Source organism: Strix aluco, chromosome 10 (genome assembly GCF_031877795.1).
Source record: "Strix aluco isolate bStrAlu1 chromosome 10, bStrAlu1.hap1, whole genome shotgun sequence".
NCBI classification, from domain to species: domain Eukaryota; kingdom Metazoa; phylum Chordata; class Aves; order Strigiformes; family Strigidae; genus Strix; species Strix aluco.
Window position 1 is genome coordinate 19,664,414 of NC_133940.1, and position 7,712 is coordinate 19,672,125.

Genomic DNA, 7,712 nt, shown 5'->3' on the forward strand with positions numbered 1-7,712 from the left:
TGTTTTCTAGAGGCCTCAAAGAAAAGTGCCTGTGTTTCAGGTTGCATCAGTGTTTAGATCATTTTGTGCTGCTGGATTAATAAGGCCCTGCCCACCTGAAGACATCCACTTTGTCTGGGTGTACGTTTATTTGCTTGTTAAAGTTAATTTGCTCTGGTTATAGGTAATACTTTCTGTAAAGACTGGGAAAAAAAGAAAAATTGACTGCGCCAAGCTTCACTGCAGCAAGCTTATTCTGATCTTTCCCATCAGGTCATGAGCCCGCATTTCATCTTCCTTTAGCTTGTAGGCTATCCAAAGGCTCTTTTCTTGTCTGTTTTGTCCTCTGTAAATCAGAACTCATTTTAGCCTGTTGCTTTCATGCCCTCGGTCATGCTGGAAGCTGTGGTTCAGAGCCCCATCCCCAGTGGGGTCAGGGCTGGAGGGCAGAGGAAGGGCATGTTCGGAGCAAATGAAAGGCATCAGCGCTCACCGAGATAGTGACCACAAATTACAGCATATACAAAACAGGCTTTGTTGCCAACTTGCCTGCCAAGCCAGGCTTTTCTTTCTGGTCTTCTGTCCTCATTACTCTACCAAATATGGTACAAGTGCCTGGTGGGAAGGCAGGGAGGCAGAGTCCTGCCAACATGCACGTCCACCCGTTCCGACATGCAGCTTTCCCCTGCTCAGAGCGCTCTCAAAGGTGGCTCGATGTCACTCCTAAATAGTTCACTGGCTTGTTTTCTTTACACACCATGCATTTTTGCACTCTCGTCAATGGTAGTTCTTAAAGTGTTAAAAAAAAATATTTGAAAGTGCACATAATGCAAATTTTTTGCTCTGTTGCTCTGCTCTTGAAGTAGAACAAAAATGGGAAATGTACCCTAAAAGCAACCAGAGGGTTCAGGTCTCTGTTGTGCTCATATAACACGCACTGTAAGTAGTAAGAGATTTTCAACTTGCTAGGGCTCAATTTCATAATATTGGCCTTTATATGGTCTTATTTACACCAGCAACCTCATATTTTATCTGTAAGTGGGGAAGCTGTATAGCAACTTCTTCTTTAATGCACATGCGTATTGCAGTGTTCATTTTATTTACACAAAGACATCCAGACCTGCGAATTTACCATAACAACAGGGTGGTCTATGCGGATTTGTGGATGTTAGTAACACTGGGATTAGAGTGAATGTCTCTGCCTGGGTGACAGAGGTGTAGTTTACACAACCTGGAGCAGATTCAGCTTCTGTACAGCTTTGCTTCCTCTTGAGGAAATGTAACACACTGCCAGGGATTGAGAATTATAATTTTTAATTTATTTTTTTTTAAGCAGGTAGGAAGAGAAAGCACCTGAGAGCTTTGTTGCTAGTGCAGAGGAGACCTTCGCTGAGCTATTTTCCCTCCTGCAGGTATGGGTTGGCAGCCCAGAAAGGGGTGCAATGCTGACTGGTTCAGAGCAGAAGCAGCCGTAGCCTTCCCAGCCCCTTTGCTGAGAAGCAACTGAGGAGCCAGCACGCATCCCACTCGGCTCAGCCTGCGGCACCAGCCAGGGCAGGGAGCTGGAGGCAGCTGGTCTCTGCTTCCTCCAGCCCTGCAATTCCTCCCTGAGCATCTTCTGGGGTGCTCTGCCCTGGGCATGGCTGCTCCCAGCCTTTCAGCTTTTCCTCCCATCTGTACTGACCCAGCTCTTGAACACCAATGTGCAAGGGAGAAATCTTCCTCCTGTAATGGGCATGAAGTGTCTTTCTGGATGATCTGGAATATGACCATGATTCTTCATATTTAAATAATGGACATGACAAAGCAAAACCATTTTCTGAACTATTTTATAAATGTGCTTCTGCTTGTATTGTCCTTCTATTACATTTATCTCCTAACTTGTCAATTGTGTTTCCATTTTTATTCCTTGCTAGGTCAGGTAAGTGAAATAAACTTGCAAAAGAAGCATTTTCTTCAGCATGCATAACTCAAGATACAAGGACAGACTTGTTAAGAGATCGTCCTACCAAGGCCCCTGCAGCTATTATAAATGAGTTGTGTGCGGCCTCTACAGGAATTGGTACACAATTAATGCTTTTATTATACTGCTTAACTGTTAGGAGATGACTCTGAATGAGTGATAGAGAAACAATTAAGGAAACTTGCTGTTGTGTGTAAGCTAAAACAATACATTTTATTTTGTAGTCCTGTTTTGAATCCTGAGTAGCAGCAGTAAAACCTTCCACTTTGCCAGGGGGGGAAAAAAAGGGGGGGGGGGGGCCAAAAACCAAACCTCTATTTTTAAAGCTAAATTCAGATAAAATTGAAAGCTTAAGCATGTTGTATCTCCAGAAGCATAGAATCCAAACTGACTGATCAGGATTGATGCAACACAGAATGGGACATCGTACTGCTTTTTTAATATTTTTTTTTTTTCTGGCTTTTGCCTTTTTGGTGTAATCAGGTCAGTTCCTGGCTCTCCCTTAATAATAGGAAGGTAAAAGCTTTGCTTTCTGGGGCAAGCTGTAGCCATTTGTCTCCAGGATGTGGAGCTCTGGGAAAATGTCAAACACTGTGAGATTAATGGCAGGCAGTTGTGTTACTTGCACCTCGTTTACAGATACTCTGAGACAATGCTATTGCCAGCTGCAACTTGGACATGTCTGTCTGCCATTATTAATGCTGGAGGATAACTAGCTCCTCGGGAGAGCTCGGGCTCCTGTTATATTTTATTTTTGTAACTTGGAGGGTGGACAGGGGGAAAGGTGTCATACTTTCCATGCCAGAGAAAAAGGCTGTGAGCACTGAAACAAATGAAGCCTTGATTCCCACAGGTTCATGCTGTGCACTCCAACAGCCCCCTGGCAGGTAGATGTGCTGTCATCCCTTGCCTGGGACTCACTCACAGGGCTCATCCCTCTCCTGTCTTCACAAGCTGGTAGGAGCAGATCCATGGAGAAACCCTTTCAGTCCTTTGACAAAGGCACCTGAAAGTGGCCAGGAGGTCCAAAAGTTACTCCAGAGAGGAGGGGAAGGATTCAACCCCTCCCCTGCACCTCCCGAAAGTCAGGCTTACGCAAGTGGAAACACAAAATTTAAGTGCGAAGGTGACTAATGACCAGAGAGAGGCAGGACAGGCCTGGGGCTGCCACTGTCACCAGCCGTGAGACCAGAAGGCACAGCCAGCATGGGGGGGACAGAGCTAGTGTCATCCACGGGGAGTTTGTCCCTGTCACGCACACGTTCGGATGCTTCTATGGCTGTGCGTTTGTTTTGGTTTTGGGTTTGTTTTTTTTTTTTTGGGGGGGGGGGGAGGAGATTCTTGGGGGGGTTGTTTTGTTTTTTGGTGGTTTGGAAAGGGAGTGTGTTGTTCGTTGGTTTTGCTTTGTTAAACCGATGTTTAAAAGACTGTTTGGCTGCAAAGCCAGCGCCAGCCCCGCAGGCGCGGGCGGGAGGGCAGGGCTGGCCCTGGGGGGCGGCGCTGTCGGGAGCCGACACTGGGGGGCAGGAGTCTCCCGCAAACGGGTCCTCCCTGGGCTGCCCTGTCCTTTCCCTGTCACCCCCGGTGCAGGCTGCACTGTCCACCCCCTGGGCATGCCCAGGCCACCCCACCATGAGAGCCCTGTGCATGTCCAGGACCACCCCCCATCCATGCCCGGCCACTCTTGTGCATGCCCAGGACCCCCATGCTTGTCCAGTCAACCTTGTGCATGCCCAGGACCACCCCCCCATCCATGCCTGGCCACCCTTGTGCATGTTCAGGCCCCCCCATGGCTGTCTGGCCACCCCCGTGCTTGTCCAGCCACCCTTGTGCATGTCCGGGACCCCCCATCCATACCCGGCCATGCTTGTGCATGTCTGGGAATGCCCCCCATCCTTGTCCAGCCACCCTTGTGCTTGCCCAGGACCCCCCATGCTTGTCGGGCCACCCCTGCACGTGCCCTGGCACCCCCTGTGCACACCTGCTCCCCCCCCCCCCCCCCCCCCCCGGCATGCCCTGGCACCCAGCAGCCTCGCCGCTGGTGGCACCACCAGGGCTGGGTGTGCAGGTGTGCTCATGGGCGTGCAAGAGTGCTCGGGGGGATGCAGGTGTGCGCCGAGGCGTACACGCGTATGCCAGGGCATGGCCAGCACCAGGGCGATGCTGGGCGCCTGGCTTGGCAGGTGAGCAGAGGGAGTGCATCCCTCCAGCTGTTTGAAGAAACTGAGGGATGTCTGGCCATGAGGGATTAACAGCTCCAAGAACTTCTCAGAGCACAGGGACCTTTTGCCTGGGAATGTTCCTGGTCTACAGCTTCCCGCCAACCTCCTGCTCTTGTGTGAGAGTCCTCCTGCTCTTCTTGCTTCTCCCCTTGCCCACAGCCCTCACCCCAGGCGCTGAGCAGCACCCAGAGAGACCAGAAGGGGCTTTGCTTGAGGTGCAAAACACAGCCCAAGGGTGAGAGGGGAGCAGATGGATGGATGAGGCCCCCATGGTGTGCACCTGCCAGGAGCCTCCTACAGATCTGTCTCCTGACATTTAATTTTTATTTTGAGTGAGTGCAGTGGGTGAGAGCTGCCCATGGCTGCATTGCCCAAGAGTTACCCAGTGTCAGCAGCAGGTCTCACGTTCCCTTTTGCAGAGAAGACTCTTCCAGCCACCTCTGACCCTTACTCCCTGGCAACAGCCAGTCTCTGATACTTCAAAATCTGTTTTCTTTGCTTTAACTGAGTCTGTATTTTCTAACAAGCAGGACTGAGCAGCCTGTAACCTGTGACCAGCCACTCTTGGATGTTCGACAATGTGCTACACCCTGCTTTAGGGCTCCCAGTAGCAGAAGATGGGTGCTGCGGTCGTGCAGCATGTGCCGCTGATGGAAGCTGCCTCTGCCACTACACATCTCTCCACGGTCGGCAGATTACCTCTGCACCACAGGCTTCCTGTGGGATTATGGACATCCAATGCTGGCACCTGGAGGAACATTTATCAGCATGATACACATGATTTCAGCTCCTGCCCGATCAAGAGAAATTGGTGCAATGGAACAAATAAATAGGAAAGGACCCGGGGCTACTCATCCAGGACAGCCTGAAGTAGTAAAGGTAAAGTACACTTGGGAAGTCTCTCAGGGGCAGAGGGCAGAGCGGGGTGCCCAGGTCCTGTTTGAAAGCCTGACATGACAGGGAAGGGTGACATTTTATTAATAAGCCACTAATGACCATCTCTTTGGCATTTCCTGAAAACTTCGTATGTTGGCTTTGCCTTGCTGTCTGTTGAGGAGTGCTCTGATGTCAGCAGCCAGAAATCTTGCTGAACCGGCCTGACTTGCAAATGGATGAAAGTCAGCTAATCTGCTATTTTATCTCTCCTCCACCCCCAAATCGCCATCCACTTCAGGCATCAGAGGGAAACTAATTGACTATTGAGCTTCCTTTTCATGCTCAGACACCTCAGGTGACTTGGTTATTTTCTCTCATTTTTGTTTCCTAAACAAATCAGCTTCAAACATGGTGCTGGTGCAGGTGTCTGTGTTATGTGATAAATATCTACCAAATAACTGGGGGAGAGGCCTTGCTTCACCAGGTGCTCTCTGCCTCTATGAGAGATCTGGTTGCAGTTTTGCTGCCTCTCCCAGCAAACCATGGCAAGAGTTAACACTGGGGATGGGCATCGGTTGCTGCTCAATCTCCCTTTTCCCTTCTCCCCCAAAGCAGAGGAAAGTGGGGACTTTTGGGTAGAAAGGGCAGGTGTGGAGTGCCTTTCCAGAGAATGGAACCTTTGAAGGGACACAGCACCATTCCTTAGAGTGGCTCTTGTAATGAGAAGGGCAGATGTCTGTGGGAACAGTCCCCTGGTTGGAGGCTGGCCCCGAGAGGGAGGCTCCCGTCTCCACCTTACCTGACCCAATAAGGTCTGATTCTGACCCTCATCGTCCTCCACCCTGCAGAGTGCTGGACAGGGCATGCTGCCAGGCTGTTTGTTCCTTTCCCAGGCTGGAGACACAGTAGAAAATTGGAGGGAAGTGGGACATGCTGAGCTCTTGCCCTGACACCAAATGGGGCAAACTACTCTCCCATCCCTGCCATCTTGCTGGAGTGAGAAAATAGGAGCAGGTTGCAGAGAGCTCCTCACAAAGGCCTCCCTCTCCTTAATGTCTAGGGAGATTCAGGGAGCCCTGCTGGGAAGGAAGCCATAGCCCTCCCCATTGGCATATGTCAGAGCCATGCACCGAGCCGAGGACCAGCTGGGCATCACCGCTGTCGCCGGCACCCAGGTCTGCACCAGCCACCCGTGGAGGCAGGTCTCCAAAACCAGCCTGGGCAAAGGGTCACCTACATTGGACTCCAGGGAACCACACAGGGTCTTTCTGTGCCATGGCCTGCTCTTCAGGTCCCTCCCTGGGAACGAAGCCTGGCATGGGGGAATAACTGGGACAAAACTGAAAGGCTGAGGAAGCTGTGCTTTAGGATACATCAGGGTGTTTACTGTTGGGATGGGAAGCAGGGGCTGCAGGCCATGTATGTAAATATTTGCATACATGTGTGTGAGCTTTGGTGTTTCATTTTGATAGAGTACCAGCAGCGATATCCAGCTGGCATGAATTGCTCTAAAATTCAGGCACTTGCATGTCATAGGAGTACCAGCCATGGGCACACCGCAGATGGGGGAAGGCAAGGTGCTAGAGCTGATAGCAGAAACATGTTAATCAACGTGGGTTAAATGGGATCCACCTATACAGACACCTCTGGAGCACAGCAAAGCACCTACAGAAACCACTGTGCAGAGCACTGGGGAAATCCTGCAGCCACAGGTGAGGTTCAGTGCAGTCCCTGCCGCAGCGTGGCAGCACTGGATGGTTGGGGCTGTGCAGAGCCATGGTGGGGACAAGGAGGTGGGTGGGAAGCAGGATACGCTGCCAGGCCCTTACCTGCCCACCAAAACCTGCCATGCCAGATGGGGAAGCATCAGGAGAGGCTTCAATCTACCCCAGCTATAATTAGCCAGGAGGTGAATGTAACCATGCAGGCAGGGCTGCAGGAACACCATGTCTAGCCTGGACGTGATGAGTTCCTGGTGTCACTGCCTGTGCTGGGAGCAGGAGGGGTGGGAGGGATGTGGCCACAAGGGCCACTGGCACTTGGCACAAGGAATCCCAGCGTTCTGGTGAGTGCAAACCCACAGCTCCTGCGGGACTGTGTCATGGTGTGCATCTCTGCCAGGGGTGATCCACTGCTGCTGGCCGTGTCCCTGCTCCCTCTACAGCCCTCCACCAGGGAAAAGGAGGTTTCCACCCTCTTTGCCCATCACAGCAGGGACAAGTGAAGGAACAGCACTACAGATCAAAATATAGCCACAGTGGTCTTCTGTCCCTGCAGTAGTGTGACCTTGCCAACAGCAGTCAGTTCAAAATCTGCTCATTAGATTGACATTTTCACATGGACAAGCCACCAAACCACAGCATGGGAAGATGTGCCAGAGAAGACTTCTAGGACAATAAACTGGCCAGGGAACCTACTTAATGTATGGGGGCATCAGACCAGCTATCTCAGCTCATGGGCTGAGGAAAGGCTGTGGGAAGCAGCTGAAGCATAAACCTCCATGGATTGTCACCATGTTGGGCCAGTTTGGGTACGTTACTTGTCCTTTCTGACCTTACACTTGCAGACCAGTGACCCATCTCCCCCCAGGAACTGGCAGGGGAGGGAGAGCACTTTGAAGGGTTTCCCCTCCATTGCAGCAGGATGTGGGTCAGGGAGGACATTCAAGGGCA